This window comes from Ambystoma mexicanum, chromosome 5p (genome assembly GCF_040938575.1).
Source record: "Ambystoma mexicanum isolate Mex_15411 chromosome 5p, UKY_AmexF1_1, whole genome shotgun sequence".
NCBI classification, from domain to species: domain Eukaryota; kingdom Metazoa; phylum Chordata; class Amphibia; order Caudata; family Ambystomatidae; genus Ambystoma; species Ambystoma mexicanum.
In genome coordinates this window covers 411,748,376-411,769,037 of record NC_090930.1, presented here as the reverse complement: position 1 = coordinate 411,769,037, position 20,662 = coordinate 411,748,376, and the positions used below count along the sequence as shown (strand labels likewise).

The 20,662-nt window shown below is 49.6% G+C and overlaps 1 protein-coding gene across 1 annotated transcript in view; it reads left to right on the top strand.

The window, feature by feature from the left end:
• The first annotated feature begins 383 nt into the window (after window positions 1–383).
• The window catches only part of VGLL1 (vestigial like family member 1), a 54,639-nt gene continuing 34,360 nt past the window's right edge, over window positions 384–20,662 (top strand). The window contains exon 1 of the mRNA XM_069612800.1: window positions 384–689. The gene's annotated coding sequence lies outside the window, so the exon portion shown is untranslated. The remainder of the gene's footprint in view (window positions 690–20,662) is intronic.

Here is a 20,662-nt window from a genome sequence, read left to right as displayed (position 1 = left end):
TTGTAGCGTAGGTAAAAATGAGGGGGTTGTATAGCTCACAAGACAATGGAGCGCAACAGCCAATTCGACAGTCGGGACTGTTTCCGAGCATCACAAGTAAGGATAACGCCTGAGAAGTGAGCGCACTATAATATGTATCCCTGCCCATGGGGCGATAAGGAAACCGCGGGATGCCATGGGCAGTCGAATGAAATATGTATGCCTGTTAGTGTGGATAATTATTGGTGTGTGCTGATTTGTTTACAAGAGTCTCGGAATGCGAGCGTTGCTGGCCCGCTTCGTTACAGAGCACAGGGCACCCTTCCTCACTGGTGAAACCTCGAACCTGGTCTACCCGTTTGAGAGCATTGCAGACATTCCTAGCCTACAGGGCGGGGACGCCTTCCACCTCAGCTCTGTGCGGGTAAAAGCTCCCCGAGGAGAAGCACACAGGTCAGGCAGCGTGCGCCACATGATCCGAGGAGACATTACTGCGCAGCGGACACGGCTAAGGGCTCCTCTCTACGGGAACCGGGACACCAACGGCCGCCGACACGGAACGGTCCACTTGCTCCACACACCGGGGGAGCCGCAGTACGCCGCGCGCCCTGGGCTGACGGATGCTCCCCCTCTGACTGCAGTGGGGGATTCCGCTCCAGAGCAGGGCTGGCCAGTGGAGGAGCTCTGCGCACAGTCCGCTCTCAAGACAGGTTGGCTTTTCTAGGACAGCTTAAGGGGGTGTCTTATGAGCTTTCTCTCGTAACACAAGAAGACATGTGGTGCGACTTTTTTAATGCCTGTTTCGCTTTCTTAACCCTAGACCAAAGTATATGCAGTGGTAGGGGTGGGGGTTTCTGGGGGTGTTGGCAAAGTAACATCTGCAGAACTTTGGCTTCGGTGTGATTTTGTTAAGTGATTTCTTGGGGAGATTGCAGGGAGGGATACCCGGTGGGCTGTGAGGGCATTTGGCAGAGTGGGGTCTGGGGGAAGTTGTGGGAAAGTCCCTGAAGTGATTAGGGTCGTCTCTGAGGAAGTCGCTAGGGAAAACTGTAAGGTGATTTAAACTGCAGATTCGGACAAGAAGCCGTTTCCAAAACAAATCATGAGGTAATTTGGTAGCTTGGGCCCTGAGGGGGGTTGTGTTCCGAAGTTAATTGTGCAGGCTCTGTCGGAATTGGTAAAGTGTCTACTGAGGTGATTTGGTAGAGTGCGCACTGTGGCAGGTTTTAGGCCATAGTCAAACCCTGGGGCAGTTTGGTAGACTGGCTTTGTGGTAGTTGGTAAGACATACTCTGAGGTGAATCTGGCAGCGCTCTGGAGGGTTGGTAATGCAGGCACGTAGGTGGCGGTGTTGAATGGGCTCTGAAGCAGTTGGTAACACCTGCTTTGACACTGGCTATGACATAGGATTACCAACAGTCAAGGGTCAAGTCCTAAAAAAAAGTGAGGGGCTCATTAGCATACGCGATGTGATGTGGCGTCACCAGAAAGTAGCCTATCAAGGTGAAACATGAAAATGTAATTCAATTGGCTTTGCATAACCATACAAATTGCAGAGGACTAATGGGCATTTCCCTTTCATAAAATCCACACAAATAAATGTTGAGAACTAGTGTTGGGAGAATGTTCATTTCTGTGCTATTTCCCTTCAACCTTAGAGACCGCCAGCTCTTTTGCTGGATTTAGGGTTTAAGATTTTTTCCTCCTGCATGAGTGTGACCTTTTTCTCACTCCCTCATATGTTTTTCCTGACTGGGATTTTTGTGTTTGACTGTTTTATGGAGTCTGACAAACTCCACGGGCATCTGCTTTTTGTATAGTGACACAAAGCACCTTAGGTGCAGTGCCACTAAAAAGTCCCCTGGACTTTTCTAAATGTTTAAATACATTTTCTTGGGTGAACTACCATTCCCAAGAATAGTAAGATGACCCCTGTCTTACTTTTCTGTTTGTGCGACCAGCACATACCACCCTATGTGGAGTGCTGGGGGGTTACTTAGTAATGCCTATCCCACTCTCATGTAACATTATTTTTACACTAACTTACTTTAAATGGCTGGTGGCAGTGGTTTAATTTTACTACCAGTGTGCATTGTTACCGCAGGCTGAACTCTCAGCTGCAGTACAGCACTCATGGGTGTCAATTTTCTCAAAATGGCCCCTGTCTTCTCTTTTTGCCATTTTTGGTTTGTTAGTTTCTTCTGGGATTTTACTCTGTTAGTTGAAACTGGTTTGAGCCCTTTGTGTGTTTTGCCTTTGGCGGGTTTAAGCCCTGGAGCCCGGCCAGGCTCCAGTGTGTCTGGAAAGGCAGGAAGTGAGGGAGGGTCTCGAAACGTCCCTGTCCTTTGTCTCTAGGTGTGCCTGAATGAAATCAGTCCTAATTGGCTACTCACCCTGATGTGTGACTGACAGCATAGGGTGTGAATGAATAGGAAATTGCATAAAAAGCGATGTTTTTGGGAATAGAGGCTGAGTCGATCACTGGCGAGGAACATGAAGAAGAAGACGTGACGACACACCAGCAGAACAGTCCTGGACCGCAAAGTGCCCTGGGAAGCCCTGCAGCTCTGCTGACCCTGTTTTCATATGGACTGGGAAGACCCGTACGGTACAACTTCCTCCCTTGGGCTGGTGGGACCAACTAGCCTCAAAACAAGTTTCCATTTGGCGCAACCCCTGACTTGCTGTGATCTGCAGAAGCCCAGTGCCAGGGGTCCTGTGACCATTGACGAATGCATCATCTTGCGAAGTCCGAATCCGGTCAAATTTCGCAGGCCTCCTGAGGACCCTACAGAGCAGGAAACCTTGATACAGAGTCCCCTCACCAGAGTCCAGGAATGAGGGAGCAAGCTTCTTCCACCCTGAGATATTAATTCTTCATTGACACCGAAGAAAAGGTGCCAAAACACAGAAGTGCAGCTGAAACAAAGGAAATCCGTAGCTGAGGAGTCCCTCCCTGAGTGCTGCCGCACGAGGCCGCCAGACGTCCTTCCTTTCGTCACCACGACCCAGGTCCAGGAACAAGGCTCTGCCGAGCTCTAGCAAGGAGGAATCTGGCTGGAAAAATGTTCTTCGAATCACAGGCACTGTGGGGTTTGGGGTGTTCACCTTTCAGCCATAAATTGTGCTTCCTGTCTTGCTAAGTACTTTTGTTCCACTTTAGAGTTGATACCAACTCCACTGCACTGGCTTGACAGCGTGTGCTCTCTACAAAGTAGCTCACTTGAGTTACTGTGATTTCTTCTGAACTTACTAACTTTGTCAAGACTTTATCTAAGAAGAAGTGCATCAGAACTATTGACTTTGGCTGTCCTAGCTCCCTAAAGGCACTCCTCTGAACCTACTGACTTTGGCAATACTTGTTCCCTCATAGGTTATAATTGTGATTACTATTATTGCTGGGATAAAAGTTTACCTGCCTCACTTTAGGAGATTGTAATTGTTTTACAAACTGTTGAAAGTAGGTTGTGGGTCTTATTCTAACCTTCCCTTCCTTTACAAACTCAGTAACCAAATTGGTAACTGAAAATAAGTGCAATACTGACCTTAACTGAAGTCACATCCGTGTACTGGAAAATGTGTTAGCATAAAGTATGTAGCAACTTGTATTGTCCTTTACAAACTGAATCCAAACTTTGATTGAATGTTACCAGTAGATACAACGTTTTAAAGAATGCTTATTTAAACCTTGTGTATATTATAAATAAATATTTATATATAACTTCGTCTGTTAGTGTTACTTGGCTTCTTGTACTTACTGATTTCAATTGTACAACTCTACAGCTCACATTACCCCTCTTAGGATAAGCCTGGCTGCTCAGTCACACTACCAACTTGTGTAGTACAGGCCTATATTAAAAGGTGGGTTACCTAATACCAAGCAGATAAGTCTTGTATAGTTCTCACCGGTTGGACTGCACCAATTCTTACCTAACAACTATTAACTATAAACGATTTTCTTCTAATGGTGTTTGAACATTTTAAAAAAGTGGCCACGTTTTAAACCCCAAGAATCAATGCCAATGCTTTCCCTTGAGAGTGCAGTCCCAAAATGTGACATTTCACCTTTAGTTGTTTGTTATTATTTAACAGGCTATATGGAGCAGTGGTGAAATGCCTGGCCGGTGAACCTGGCGACTACAGTTTGAATCCCAGGTCACACTTAAAATAATTAATTCGAAATAGACAGTCAAAGTGTATTGTTTTACACAGAGCCTGTAAAATATCCTGGGGTACGATGTCTGCCTGCTGCAAAAAGTCCACCCACATGTAGCCTCGGCTTGAGCCCTGAAACACAGTGGGCTGTTTGGAACAGGAGCGAAGAAATGAGTGTGTCTTAGAGGTAAAGCTGTTCTGGTAAAGTCAGAGGAAATAAAGGAAAGGGCAATGATGGGCGATTTGGGGAGAAAGGGGACTTTGGCAAAAGGTGCTTGTGAAGATAAAAATGGGACATGCTAGGGAAGAGTTTTTTAGGCACGATATAGAAAGTATTGTGCTAAAAAGATTTTAGTGTTGTGGAGAGTGGAAAGGTGGCTATTGGCAAGACATGCTTAAAAATAGATCAGGTGTGGGCACGGGAAAGAGGTAAATCCCTTTTTGTAAGGTTCCCATAGAAGATAGAGTGATCTGCTGTAAAACCAGCAGATCTGGCCTAGTGGGTTGTATGGTTGTGTGATTGGTGTGTGCTACAAATACGAAGGGGTGTTGCATGGGCAGAAGGGCCTTTTTACCAGTGTGGGTGTGATATGGTCAGGTTTCTATGTCAAATAGATGAAGACGGTGGACAATTACCAGAATATTGCAACTGATAACAATCGGCATGCTGGGCCAGCCAGGGGTCTTCACAAAGGACTGTTTCTTCTGCACAACCCAGGATCTTACATCTGAACATTGCATCTCCATTCTCTTCACAGAATATAATGTATGAGCAATGGATCTCGAACTACAGGACTGGAATCCCCCACCCTATAGCCAGGATCTTGCATCAAAACGCTTGATCTCCTCCCCAGTCCTGGGTCACAGGCTTCATACATAGCTCTCCCTCATTGCATTGAATGGCATCCTCAGGAGTGGATCATAAGCCCTAGAGCAAAACATCCAAGGTCACTGCATTTCAGGGTCTTGCCCTTCAACTACAGATGCCACACCTCGCAATGAGATCACACAGAGGTTTTGCACTCAAGATGGCATGTCAATACACCTGGACAGCAAAATGGACAAGCTAGACCATAACAAATCTCGGGATGTTCTTGCAGATCAGGCTCACTTATCACAGCTCACACCAGTTTCTACCAGTTCAGGCCAAGTTACCAAAGACCAAGCACGGTTCTTGCAACCGAAGATGGCCACTCATCATGTTAAGGCTGAGCTCTTTCAGCTCAGACCATCGTATCACAGTTTAGGTGCAGTTCACACAGCTGAACTCTGTCTTCAATGCTCTGTGTGTTGTAACAAGTATGAAAGTGTTTTCAGAACTTCTTGCAACTCTGCCCAGGGTAGCCTAGCACAAGCCAGGTTCTTAAATCCCTTGTCAGTGGCCTCGCACATCAGAGTGATTTCTCACTGATCAGGTTAGACTTTTCTAACTCGGGATGGGTTCTTCCAGCTAAGGATTGGCTGCCACTGATTAAACTGGGTTCCCACTGCTCAGGCTGATTTATAACATCTCAGTTGAGGCTATACCATTTCTGGCCAGATTCTCTGGGACAAACTTCACTTTTCACACAAACTGCACTATCACTGGGCAGGCTGTGTTCTCACATGTCAGGTTTGGCATAGGAAGCTCGGGTGGAGATCTCAGTCACTGTATGGATCCAGCAACTGAACATTTTATTTATAGACACACTTACTTACTTAACACAAGTAGTGAAAGAGCAGCAGCCAGCACAGGACATACACGACACACAGTGCAGCCGGGGTGGGCCGGGTTAGAGCTGAATGTATGTTAGCGAGAGAGAGGCCTGGAGAAGAGTCGGGGGAGAGGATCCCTCAAAGCTCCCACCGCTGTACACAACACCTATACAGACCTGTCTGTCTTATTCACCATTCAACCATTTACAGTCAGGCTGTGAGGAATTCAAAAATCCACACAGGGAGTGTGCGCTCACCTGGGCTTTTTTAAAAATTTTGTAAGAAATAGAATGATGGGAGATCAACCTCAGAAAATGTGTGGGGCTAATCCACACACACATTTTCCAATGCTCGCTGCACAACAAACACATAGTTAAGTGTACTCCGGGGGGATACAACCTACAGGTGCAGTCCTCCCTGTCACATTTAGCTGGAATGTGACAGCCATGGGTACATCAAAGCATCTCAGGAAGGGGGAAGGCAACACCTTCCTACTGCCATGGCCAGCCTAATTAAATATCAAATGCTCCATGGATCTGCTCTGTTCTATTGTCAAAGTTCTGTGTGGTGGCAGTGCATACTGATGAGAGTTAAAGGAAAGCAGGCCTGAAAAAAGGCTTGGTCACAGAACTAACACAAGGGACAGGAAACGAACACCTCTTTGATATGCAATGTATCAACTTGAAGCTAGCTCCGACCCCTCTGTATGAAGGGCAGTGAATGTCATGTTTGGGACAACTGTTTACAGTAGGCAACCCCTGCAGGGAACCCCCTTTCAGAGGGAAGAAGTATGTGATTTGATGGAGACAGAAAGTATGTTCTCACCACAAACTTCAAGGAAGACCTGCTCTTTGATCAAGAGTCACACAGAGAGTTCAATTAACCAGAGAGACACTTTGATCCACAACAGACAGGAAGATGGGTGGGACTTAGTAGTACATGTTGTCACCCCTTACCTTTCCTGTTGCAAAGCACTCTGGTTATGACCTCACGCATTAACAAAAGATTGTTGGTAGGGACCCAGGATTGGTTCATTAAGGTAGTCTTAGCCTGCACCAATCACTCGTGCCCATTTGGCTCTAAAAGAGGGCTGAGCCCCTCACTTAGCAGATCATCCGACGACTTTGAAAGGAGTAAGAAGGAGGACTCATTTGGACCCTGGCTGAAGGTACAGTCTGCCTTACAGCTTCCGCCAGTGAAGGAAGGCCAGGATTTCCAAGAGGGAGATACCAGAGTCAGAGGACCCGTCCAGCAGCTCCAGATCCGGTACCCAGCCAGCACACAGCGTGCCCTGCTAGGTTCTGCCAGCAAGCTTCCTAGGTGGGAAGTGCCAGAGAGTCTCTGAACAAAGGACAAGACCATTGCCTGCACTCTCCTGAGCTTTGGCCTGTCCACCTTAAAGGATGACACAAGCCCTGCAAAGAAGCTAGGAGGAGTGCCACAACAAGCATCCATCTTTTAAGGATATTTTCGAGGCAGTCAAGCCCTTGAACCACGACCAGCTGCACCGCTGACTGTTGTCATGCTGCAGTCCTTAAAGCCATGCAAGGCACCTTGACCAGCGTTCCAGATATGCCAACTAGCACAGAGACAACGATTCTTGACCCTGTGCCGCTGGGTAGGCCAGCCTGCAGCCATCCGTCCAGCCTCGCTTGCCGAACTGCCTGGCCCCATATACCTGCAGTTGTCTCCCATCTTGAAATCTGTCGCAGGAGCAGCAAAGCATCCTGGAACCGACTCAACGCTGTTAAGCATCAAGATCATCTGGAGCACCAGGTACATTGTGGTTCTGTCCCCCTGGTCCTTCTCCAAAGGCCCATAGTGACATTTACAATCCCTTGTTCCCTTGGTGCTGAAACCTAATAACCTTGAACAGTTATGACTGATTGGATACTGACAGTAAGATAGTCTTTAAAGCAGAGTGCATCCCTTTCCTTCGTGAAAATGGCTGTCCTCTGTGTTCCTTTACAGAATGGGTTGTATTTTTGAGTGTGCTAGAACTGTCTGTTGTAATAATAATAAAGTAGATATGTGTATACAACCTTGGCTGGACAGTCCCTTTTATCTTTGAGTAATAATTGTATTTTCGCAGTGTTGAAACTAACCAACGATCCACGACCTTGCAGAGATAAGCCTGCCACTCCGTCCACGTTACCAAGGCATTGCCCGGTGTTATCGCTTAGGGGGAGACTGTACGTCAAACATGTAGGAGGGGCAATCGCACTGCCAGGATGGAGATGGGATTGCTACTGCCTTGCACTTGGGGACTGTAATCATTTTCGGTGTTTATATTTTGCAAGTGTGAAAATGGGCAGAGGGAAATGGGAGAGTCCAGGAAGAGGTAGAATCTGTATTATTATGTGGTTCATTAACTTGATAGTTGGGTGGGTCGTTAGTGAATAAACAGATGAAAGAGTGAATGAATCAATCAATCAATAAATAAATCGTCAAGAAAACATACAAAACGCAGCTTTTCTAGCTAAATCACATTAGAAATGTTATGTGAGCTTCATTGAATATACACGCCCTTCTATCGATGCTATCATTACAGATTTTAATGTCGGAAATGAGTAATAAAAAAAAGAACACGCATTCTGTCGCAACAACAAATGTCTAGGATACACGCGGCGCCGCATGCCCATAGACCTTCTGGGGAACTAGGTCCCCTTTTCTGTGGTGTACGTGGGCCCCGTGCATTTCTCATGTGAGCCCATCGCAGTGCATGAGTCCAATGCAGGGCTGTCCATGGGCTGAAAGGAGCTCAGTGTGTGACATGCCGGGTGCTGCTGCCGGCCTACCACCAGGGTGCCACATTCCTGCAAACCCAACTCCCCCACGCCACCCCACACAGTGTTTACGGCAGAGCTGGTCAGTCCGTTCTAGCACATTTCCAGTTCTGGGGCTACTCAGAGAAACTCCAATACGAGGCACGCTACGCTACTGCAGACACTGACATTTCCACTATACATGACTCGCAAAAGCAGGGTGAAGGGCCTTAAACCATAGCCTGATGGATAGAAGTACAATTCGCGCTCCTTTTTAAACACGCATGTACACAAGAAACACGTGTGTACAGGTGTTATAAATGACATCACATCATAACATGTTTTGATATAAATCTAAGAAAAAAGGTTTTGGGAGTGGCTAGGTGATCTCTCGCATCTGTCACCCTCCACGCTTCCCAGCTCTTCCTGCACACATTCCCGCCTCTTCCCCCCCCCCCTCCGCATTCCCAGCTGTTCCTCTGCATTCCCCGCTCTCCTTCCGATTCCCGGCACAGGCCGCTTGGATCGCGCTCCCGGGGGCGTAGTTCTTTCCGCCCCCACCCCTCACACACACACATACAGTTTGCAATTACTGCGTTGAGTACGGAGTCCGTCATTCGTCGATTGTGTTAAGGGCTAATGACGCCTCGTTCCTAGTGGCCTCGTATGGAATGCAGGGGCGGGTGCATCATCAGGGACATTACCCTGAGTAGCTCCCATGACAAGGCCATGATGCCACTCACCTTGGAAGAAAACACTGCCAGCTCACTGTCCTCTCACCCACAAAGCATGCACCCACCTGCTACATCAACGCTTAAAACATTTGGCTAATTACATCTGTAAAATGAGCCTAATTAACTTTACCAAAGAGCGGACTGGGCTATTTGGTCTGGGAAGGTGACGTGTCATATTTTCCTAGCAGGAATGTAAGGCACATATTTTCCTAGCAGGAATGTAAGGCACGGAAGATCATTCACGTCTTCTTCTCTCACCAAACCACTCACGCATACTACCAACTGAAGGTTGGCAGTGCCAGCCCTTCTAGGCGTGGGCCTCACCTGCCTGGGCTTCTGCAATTGCTATACCCTATACCTCACATCTTTCCTTCTCGGCCACCTTCAGCACTGTTCTACCGTCAATCTAGTGACCACATCTCCCAAGCCCCATTCTCCCCGCCCCAGCTTCCAGGATCCAAAAGGGAGGCTTCAAAGCTCTGTGCACCACCCACACAGCTTTTCAGGGACTCGCAGTAGAATTCTTCAGAAGAAATCATCCCTTCCAGTCGACTTCTGCGCCCCACCGCCTTTCTTCTGCCCTGTGCTCCTCATTTCACTAAAGCATAATTAGTTTGCCCCACCGCCTTTCTCCTGCCCTGTGCTCCCCATTTCACTAAAGCATAATTAGTTTAAGGACCCTCTGTAGCTTCAGTCCTCATCTGCCTCTGCCACTTACAAACATCCACGTCATCGAAGACTAATTGGTCTTCAGGATAGCATTAACACCTGGCTAGTCCAACTCAATCCACTTAAGACCAGTTGAAGATCTTGCTGCTTGTACCACACGAGAGGTCCCGGAGCCTGTGTACCCACCATGCTTGCCGCCTGAGACCGGCCCTGGCGTTCCCCTCCTCAGGCTCCTTCTATCTTTGCCTTATCTGTGGCACATGCACCCGGTCACACGGGCCAACGCCTCACTATCCCTCCACCCCATCTTCCAAAGCATACCATCCACCCCACCCAGACACCACACCCGATACCCTGCAGCACCCAGAGGCCATAGCAATGGTGAACATTGCACTTTACATAAAATTGCTAAAATAGCAGAAAATTATGAGTAGGGCGTGAGGGGAGAAGAATGCAAAACGAGGTGATATGGGAATTAACCCAAACTCTGCCACTTGATCAAAATGTACAATGTTGGGGACATCATTGTATTTCCCTGTGCCTCGCTTCCTCTAGCTGGCAAAATTATACCCACTGTAAAGGACCCGTAGGGGGTGTCTGTACTTCTGCTCTCTATATGGTAGAAGAGAGGCACAGAAGACCCCAGCCAAGATTCTCTATTACGGTAGCAATGGACGAGCAATCAAGGGCTAGCTTCTCAGGAGGTGATGCAGGCTGGTTCTTAAGTACAGTGTAGTCCCCAAGCCCCCACAAAGGAATGTCCACACACTGTATTGGTTAGAACACAGTCTTTATATAATCAATATTCAAGGTTATGTACACTTATCATAATAACTCACTTTGTACTTAGGAAAATCAACAATGGCAAATATATACAATTCTAAAGTGGTACCACCCTTTGTATTAGATCTCATTTAAGTGCATCAACAATACTGTAACAATGTCACACAGATCAATAGAGTGAAACCAGCAATAGAGAGAGGAGAGAAAATAAGATGGTTGAGCAATAGGCAGAATACTGGCCCCTATCACTAGACACAGTTCTGTGTGGAGATCCCCCCACCTGGGCAACCTGTAAAATAAAGGTATAGCACAAGCCCAGTCCATATATTGTTCTGCAAGTCTTATTCCCTCCTATAATGTTTTTACCCCCCCCGGGGGTAAGCGATGGGGAATCGACGGCCCTTCTTGAATGCCTTCCCTTTCAAGCGGGAGACACGGGGCGTCGAACGTCCATCGACAAACAGGGTAGAACGGCGTCGATGAGGCGGCAGCTTCGTCCGAGCGGTGCTCGTCGGCGTCGGAGCGTCGGCGTCCTGCAAGGCAGAGGCGTGCGGGGCACCTCGGTGACAATAGTTCTGGACCGCAAAGATTGTAGAGACAGAGGCCCAGCAGGGGCGTCGAGTCGTTCGAGTCTTTGTGGTCTTTGGGTGGCGGGAAACCCACCGGCAGGTTTCTCCTCGGCGCGTTGGTCGTCCTCGACTTTCTCCGGCAGGATAAAGCGGTCGACGGTGCGGTCGAGGGAGTCCTTCGATTCAAATGTTCTTAGGCAAGGAGCGGACGGCTCCGGTCGTCGGCGGCACGGCGTCAAGTGGTTCCCACGGCTGGGCAACACAACTTCGACGGGCCTCCAGCGGTTACACAAACCTGCGAACCCTGGTCGACGGCAATGGACTTCGACAGCGTCGATGTCCGGGTGCTTCACTTCGATCTCCTCGGCGGTCCCGTCTCGGGTCGGCAGCCTTTCGAGGGTCTGTCTTCCAGGGCGCTTCGGCGAAGATGGAGCGGTGCTCGATGGTCCCTCGGAGCACGGGAAGAGGGCGCCTTACCAGGTCCTCTCTCGGGTCAGTCTTCGACGATTTCGGCAGCCTTCGGATCGGTCGAAGCAAATGCCACAGCAAGTCTTCTTCTTCCAGCTGGACGTCGAGGATCAGCAGTTCCAGTTACTCTTAGAGCGGAGACTCAACTCCAGAACGCTTCTGAACAATTACCAGTGGTGAGAGGTCCCCAGATATACTATTCTGTCTCTCATCCACACTGCTGGCACACACTCAGCAGCCAATCATACAGAAGGGCATTCATGCAGTCAGTCAGCCAATCAGGCACACAGTGCATTCAGGCCACCCTCCTCCCTTTCAGACACTCACAACAAGGAATGTGGATTGGGACAAGTACCCAGCCATCCAACACTACACACTGCATTCAGGCCAGTTTCGGGCAGGGCAGTCTCAGTCTTTGTCTCTCATGCCAGAAACCAGACAACCACAACAAGGAGTGTATATTGGTCACACACTCCATTCACCCAGGTCCCACCCACAGGAGGTACCCACAACATACAGTCACTGGGAAGGCTCCAGTCAGTCTAGCTGGGCCTTCACAACAACACCATATATGGAACTTCCACCCAACAGCCAGTCAGGGGGAAGGGACAGAGTCAGGGCTTCCCAGGACTTTGGGAAAACAAGACAACAGGCAATAGAAAGCAAGAGGCCACAGGGGCCATCTTGTTTCCTATCAGGAATCAACTGATCCCAATGGCAGGGCCTGGGTATCCCAAAATTGAGGACACCCAGAGCACCTGTCAAATTCAGCATGGAGCTGCCACCAGCCCATACCCTGCTCTGTGGGCCACCCAGAGGTGCCCAAAAACATACACTAGGGGTACAGGGTTGTACCCCTACCCATGGGTGCCATAAGGGTATCCCATGGGTCTGTTCACCAAACCAAAAGAGAGAACTGCACTGCCAGGAGTCCCACATGGACTCCTGGGCAGAAAACATGACAGAACACACAATAAAAAGCAGTAAAGGACAAGGATTCAGAGGCCCTGTCCCTCTGATGCATTTCCAGCATCACAGTCGCCCCCCCCAGACTGAGGTGGAGGGTGTCTAATCTCCCACGGGATAGACACCCTCATCCAGACGGTCAACATACCTTCTGGAAAGGCCATCTGCATTATCGTGACTCTTCCCTGGTCTGTGCTCTATGGTGAAGTCTAGCCCTTGCAGGCTAATGGACCACCTGAGCAATTTCGGATTCTCACCCTTCATCTGCATAAGCCACTTCAGGGGCTTATGATCTGTTTGGACCTTGAAGGTAGACCCCGTAAGGTAGGGCCTAAAACGCCTAAGGCTCCAAACTATGCTAAAACACTACTTTTCAACAGTAGCCCACCTAAGTTCTCTACCCTTGAGTTGTCTACTGATGAATATGATAGGATGTTCTCTCCCTTTGTCATCTAACTGGGACAAGACAGTTCCAATTCCGGTGTCGCAGGCATCCGTCTGGACGATAAAGGGTCGGCTGTAGTCAGGCGCACACAACACAGGTGCCCTACACAGCCTTTCTTTCAAGCCATCAAAGGCCCTCTGACAGTCTTCGGTCCAATTAACCTTCCTAGGCTGTTTGGGAGAAGTTAGAGCTGTCAGGGGTGCAGCTATGGTTCCATAGTCTGCCATAAAATTGCGATAGTACCCAGTGAGGCCCAAAAAGGCTCTCACCTGGGTTTGAGTAGTGGGAGTCTCCCAGTTCTGTACATCCTGTACTTTACTGGAGAGAGGTTGGATTTGACCCCCTCCTACCTCATGACCAAGATAGGTAACTTTCCCCTGAGCTATCTGGCACTTGGTGGCCTTGATAGTGAGGTTAGCCCTTTTCAAGGCCTGCAACACCTTATCCAGATGTGTCAAATGCTCTTCCCAGGTGGAACTGTAGACGGCAATGTCGTCTAAGTAAGCCACACAAAAGGCTTCCAGCCCACTGAGCGCATGGTTGACCAATCTCTGGAAGGTGGCAGGGGCATTCTTCAACCCAAAAGGCATGACCCTAAACTGGTAGAGTCCCTCAGGTGTTGAGAAGGCCGTCTTTTCCTTGGCATGGTCCGTCAGAGCTATTTGCCAATAGCCTGAGGTAAGGTCAAAGGTGCACACAAATTTGACAGCACCTATGGTGTCCACGAGCTCATCAGCCCTGGGCAATGGGTGCGCGTCAGTTTTGGTGACGGCATTGACTCCTCGGTAGTCCACACAGAACCTCCAATCCTTGGTACCCGCCTGGGAACTTGCCTTGGGGACAAGGACCACTGGACTGGACCAGGGACTGGTTGAGGGTTCAATAACACCCAGATCCAACATCTTGGCGACCTCAGCCTGGATGTGGTTCTTGACGGTATCTGACATACGGTAGCACCTGCTTTTGACAGGCACACTGTCACCAGTGTCAATTTCATGCCTACACCACGGTGCAAGGCCTGGCGTCAGCGAAAACAGAGAAGCATACTGTTGGAGCAAAGCCCTGCAGGCCCTCTGTTGCTCTGTTGTCAAATCCGGAGAGAGCTGTACTCCCTCCACTGAGCCATCCTGAGGGTTGCTATGCAGCAAATCAGGAAGGGGCTCACTCTCATCCTCTTCTTGCCTTGAAGCTAGCAAGAGACATGAGACTTCTGCTCGCCGGTGGAAAGGCTTGAGCCTGTTGACATGGAATATCTGAGGGGCTACCCCAGAGGTTCCCATGTCAACCAGATAATTGACTTCGCCCATCTTGGAGATGATCCTGAAGGGTCCAGTCCACTTGTCTGCCAAAGCTCTAGGCTTGGTAGGCTCCATCACAAGGATTTCCTGTCCCGGAGTCCAATCCACTTGCGAGGCTTTAAGGTCATGCCAGTACTTATTCAATTCCTGGCTGGCCTTGAGATTTGCTGTTGCCTGGCCCATCATCTGTGTCATCCTCCGTCTGAGGCCTAACACATAGTCCCCCACTTGCTTGGCAGGACCTGGAGGGGTGGCTTCCAAGCCTTCTCTGATCAAGGCGAGGGGCCCCCTCACGGGATGTCCAAAGAGTAACTCAAAGGGGCTGAAACCAACACCCTCTTGAGGTACCTCTCTGTAAGCAAACAGCAGGCATGGCAGGAGGAGATCCCATTTCCTCCTTAGGGGTTCTTCCAAAGCCCCTAGCATGCCCTTGAGAGTTTTATTAAACCTCTCAACCAGACCATTGGTCTGGGGGTGGTAAGAGGTGGAGAACTTGTAGGTTACCCCGCACTCTTTCCACATGGTTTTCATGTAACTAGACATGAAGTTGGATCCTCTGTCAGAGACAACCGCCTTGGGGAATCCAACACGGGTGAAAATGCCCAGGAGAGCCCTGGCAACCACTTTGGCAGTAACAGTCCGAAGGGGTATTGCCTCAGGGTACCTGGTGGCATGATCTACCAAGACCAGGATGAACCGATGTCCACCTGAAGTGGGAGGGTCAAGGGGACCGACGATGTCGATGCCCACCCTCTCAAATGGTGTGCCAACCACTGGCAATGGCTGCAGTGGGGCAATGACACTACCTCCGGTCTTGCCAGACAACTGACAAGTTGGGCAGGTCCTGCAGTGGGACTCCACCTCTACTTCCATCCGTGGCCAGTAGAAATGGGCAGAGAGCCTCTGCTTAGTCTTCTTGGTCCCAAGATGACCAGCCAAGGGCACCTCATGCGCCAACTGCAGTAGGAAGGGCCTGTAAACCCGGGGTACCACCAACCTCTTGAGGGCACCAGGTTCAGGTTTAGTGGGCTCACTAACAAGGAGCTCACCCTCCCAATAAATCCGGAGCGTCCTAGGCACTTCTCCTTGTGCCTGGGACAGGGCCTGTTTCCTCAGTCCCTCGAGAGAGTGGCACTCTCTCTGTCCCTTACAGAAGTCTGCCCGGGAGGGTCCCCCTTCAGCTAACAAGCATTGAAGGTCGGGATGATCCTCCGGGTTGAGAACCTCTCCCACAGGAGAGTCTTCTGTCTCCTCCCACAGGAGTTGAGTTTGGGTTGTCCACTGGACCCAGCCCGTCCGGAGCATGGATCCCAATGGGTGCTGTCGGAACAGCAGGAAGAGAAGGTATTCCCTCCACAGAGGTGGCCTTCTTGGTCTTCCTTCTTCTTGCCTTAGGCCTCGCCTTTGGCTCGGGTACCTGACTCACAGCCAGACCCGGTGTCACCTGTGACCTAGTGACTGCAGCAGCAGTCATGGGAAGACCATCCGAGATCAACCCCAACTCTACTAGATCATTTCCTAACAGAATGTTGGCAGGGACATTGTCCTGAACCAGGACAGGAAGCTTTGCTGTCTTGTCTCCAATCATGAGTGTGACTAAGGCTACAGGCGATAATTTGGGAGGCCCACCAGCTAACCTGGTGGTTCTTAGAGGAGCACCTACATAGTCCTCTGGCTTGAGCAGGGTCCTGTCCACCACTGTCATGCTTGCCCCAGTGTCTCTCAAACCAGTAGAAGGCTGGCCATTCAAGAGGGCACTTCTCAAAAACCTACGGGTGTTCTGTGGGATAGTCACCAGTACTTCTGCATACTGGTCCCAGGCCCCAAGGGACACTAAGGAAATCTCTACCGGAGCACCAAATGTGATCCCGGTAGAGGAGGGGAGGACAGTGGCCTCCACCTCAGACACGGGGTAAGGGTAGGTCAGGCTGACAGCCTGTACTCCAAGTGCCTTACCTTTACACTTGGAGTCACCCCTTTTGTGATCCAGAGCCCCACAGTCCCAACAAGCGCCAGGAGTGCGGGGTACGGTACTGGAACCCCTGGGAGCCTGCTTTGCAGCAGGTGGACCACTACTCTTATTCCCACCCACTGATGACTTATCCCCACTAGATTTTTGGGTCTTGGGAGAGGAAGGTTTAGGTTTACCCGACTGTGACTGCTTGTGGGACTCCTCAGCTTTCTGAGAGGCCCCCTTTTCTTTGTCCTTGTCCTTCCCACTGGAGTCCTTAGGGGACACCCGGTGGGAGACCCACTTGTCAGCCAACCTAGCCAGCTTAAAGGGGTCCAAAATGTTCTGGTCAGCCACATACTGACGCAGCTCTGGTGAACAGGCTTCAGAAAAATGCTCAAAAAACAAGAGGTGGGACAATTCAACAAAAGTCTTAACCTTGTATCCATCGATCCACCCCATCATGTTCATGTGCGCAGCACTCACCCAGTCAACCCAAGACACATTCTCTCTCTTCTTAAAATCCCTGAACCTTCTAAGGTATTGGGTAGGTGTCTTGCCAAACTTGGCAATCAAAGCAAACTTCATACACACATACTGACCCCTTTCTTCCACACTCAGCTTCAGAATACAGTCATATCCAGTTTGAGGCACTCTGCTTAACAAACACTTAGCCCAATCTCTTGTATCAACATCATGAATCGCACAACCCATTTCAAACGCTTCAATCCATTGGAGGATATCTGAACCCTCCACAAATACACCAACCAAATATTTCATAAACTTGGTGGCTGGGGACCTGACACTCTCACTGGTCTTAGCTGAAGTCTCCACTCTAGCTTTCTCTAGCTGGATTCTCTGACATTCAGTGTCCTGGCTCTTGAGTTCAAGGTCCTTATTTCTGAGTTCCACTTGTTGAGCCAACTCCTCTTTCTTAAGTTCAGCATCTATTTCCAACTTGCGGTATTCAAAGGCCAATTTCATCCTTAATAACTCAAGCTCCAAGGAATTGCTGGGGTTTGGAACAGAGGCAGCAGGAATGGCGGCATTCCCAGAAACAGATTCAGCAGAAACCCCAGGGGCAGAGTCCTCATTGGTTGCATTCCCCCCCTCTTCAAGAGTTTCACCATCAGTCTGGTAGTCCACCAGGGCAGCTATCAGCTCAGCCCTAGACTTATCCACAAAGTCTAACTCCCTGGCTTCACAAGCACTCTGGAGAGCTTCCAAGCTCATCCGAGTCAATTTGCCATTTGCAATAGACTCCATTGTTTGTAATGCAGTTATCTTGTACACAACTAAACCTTAATTTAATAAAGTGCAGATAGTTTGTAAGTGGCACGGTTATACACTGATTCTTAAAACCATAAGCATCCCACCGCTGCCACCAGTGTAAAGGACCGGTAGGGGGTGTCTGTACTTCTGCTCTCTATATGGTAGAAGAGAGGCACAGAAGACCTCAGCCAAGATTCTCTATTACGGTAGCAATGGACGAGCAATCAAGGCCTAGCTTCTCAGGAGGTGATGCAGGCTGGTTCTTAAGTACAGTGTAGTCCCCAAGCCCCCACAAAGGAATGTCCACACACTGTATTGGTTAGAACACAGTCTTTATATAATCAATATTCAAGGTTATGTACACTTATCATAATAACTCACTTTGTACTTAGGAAAATCAACAATGGCAAATATATACAATTCTAAAGTGGTACCACCCTTTGTATTAGATCTCATTTAAGTGCATCAACAATACTGTAACAATGTCACACAGATCAATAGAGTGAAACCAGCAATAGAGAGAGGAGAGAAAATAAGATGGTTGAGCAACAGGCAGAATACTGGCCCCTATCACTAGACACCGTTCTGTGTGGAGATCCCCCCACCTGGGCAACCTGTAAAATAAAGGTATAGCACAAGCCCAGTCCATATATTGTTCTGTAAGTCTTATTCCCTCCTATAATGTTTTTACCCCCCCAATGTACCTGGTGGAGTCGAGTTCTTCGAAGAGGCGTCGAGAAGCGTCGAGGAACTCGGCGTTCGGCGACGGGGAATCGACGGCCCTTCTTGAATGCCTTCCCTTTCAAGCGGGAGACACGGGGCGTCGAACGTCCGTCGACAAACAGGGTAGAACGGCATTGATGAGGCGGCAGCTTCGTCCGAGCGGTGCTCGTCGGCATCGGAGCGTCGGCGTCCTGCAAGGCAGAGGCGTGCGGGGCACCTCGGTGACAATAGTTCTGGACCGCAAAGATTGTAGAGACAGAGGCCCAGCAAGGGCGTCGAGTCGTTCTAGTCTTTGTGGTCTTCGGGTGGCGGGAAACCCACCGGCAGGTTTCTTCTCGGCGCGTTGGTCGTCCTCGACTTTCTCTGGCAGGATAAAACGGTCGACGGTGCGGTCGAGGGAGTCCTTCGATTCAAATGTTCTTAGGCAAGGAGCGGACGGCTCCGGTCGTCGGCGGCACGGCGTCAAGTGGTTCCCACGGCTGGGCAACACAACTTCGACGGGCCTCCAGCGGTTACACAAACCTGCGAACCCTGGTCGACGGCAATGGACTTCGACGGCGTCGATGTCCGGGTGCTTCACTTCGATCTCCTCGGCGGTCCCGTCTCGGGTCGGCAGCCTTTCGAGGGTCTGTCTTCCAGGGCGCTTCGGCGAAGATGGAGCGGTGCTCGATGGTCCCCCGGAGCACGGGAAGAGGGCGCCTTACCAGGTCCTCTCTCGGGTCAGTCTTCGATGATTTCGGCAGCCTTCGGATCGGTCGAAGCAAATGCCACAGCAAGTCTTCTTCTTCCAGCTGGACGTCGAGGATCAGCAGTTCCAGTTACTCTTAGAGCGGAGACTCAACTCCAGAACGCTTCTGAACAATTACCAGTGGTGAGAGGTCCCCAGATATACTATTCTGTCTCTCATCCACACTGCTGGCACACACTCAGCAGCCAATCATACAGAAGGGCATTCATGCAGTCAGTCAGCCAATCAGGCACACAGTGCATTCAGGCCACCCTCCTCCCTTTCAGACACTCACAACAAGGAATGTGGATTGGGACAAGTACCCAGCCATTCAACACTACACACTGCATTCAGGCCAGTTTCGGGCAGGGCAGTCTCAGTCTTTGTCTCTCATGCCAGAAACCAGACAACCACAACAAGGAGTGTATATTGGTCACACACTCCATTCACCCAGGTCCCACCCACAGGAGGTACCCACAACATACAGTCACTGGGAAGGCTCCAGTCAGTCTAGCTGGGCCTTCACAACAACACCATATATGGAACTTCCACCCAACAGCCAGTCAGGGGGAAGGGACAGAGTCAGGGCTTCCCAGGACTTTGGGAAAACAAGACAACAGGCAATAGAAAGCAAGAGGCCACAGGGGCCATCTTGTTTCCTATCAGGAATCAACTGATCCCAATGGCAGGGCCTGGGTATCCCAAAATGGAGGACACCCAGAGCACCTGTCAAATTCAGCATGGAGCTGCCACCAGCCCATACCCTGCTCTGTGGGCCACCCACAGGTGCCCAAAAACATACACTAGGGGTACAGGGTTGTACCCCTACCCATGGGTGCCATAAGGGTATCCCATCGGTCTGTTCACCAAACCAAAAGAGAGAACTGCACTGCCAGGAGTCCCACATGGACTCCTGGGCAGAAAACATGACAGAACACACGATAAAAAGCAGTAAAGGACAAGGATTCAGAGGCCCTGTCCCTCTGATGCATTTCCAGCATCACACCCACTTACAAGCAGACCATTCACTGGCATGTTATTTATTTATTCAGATTTGTAGAGCGCACGTCAGCCCGGGGGCATTGTGACGCTAGTTACAGACATATCTTAGTTACATAGAATACATTATTTACATAAAATACATTATTTACAGTGGCAAATATGACATTTGTACAAATTTGCAATGCAGTATATTTACATAGATTCGCAAGTGTCACATATTATTGTGCAAGGAAAGAGGTCTTCAGTTTCCTACGAAAAATCGGGAGTGAGTTCTCCGCTCTAATGTCTGCAGGAAGAGCGTTCCAGGTCTTGGCGGCAATGTAGGGGAAGCTTAGGCCACCGGCTTTGGCTTTTTTGATGCGTGGGATGTAGAGTAATTTGGTGTATTGCGTCCTGGTGGGACGGGAGGTGGAGGGTTTGGAGATGGTCTCTGATAGATAGGACAGGGCGGAGAGAGAGAG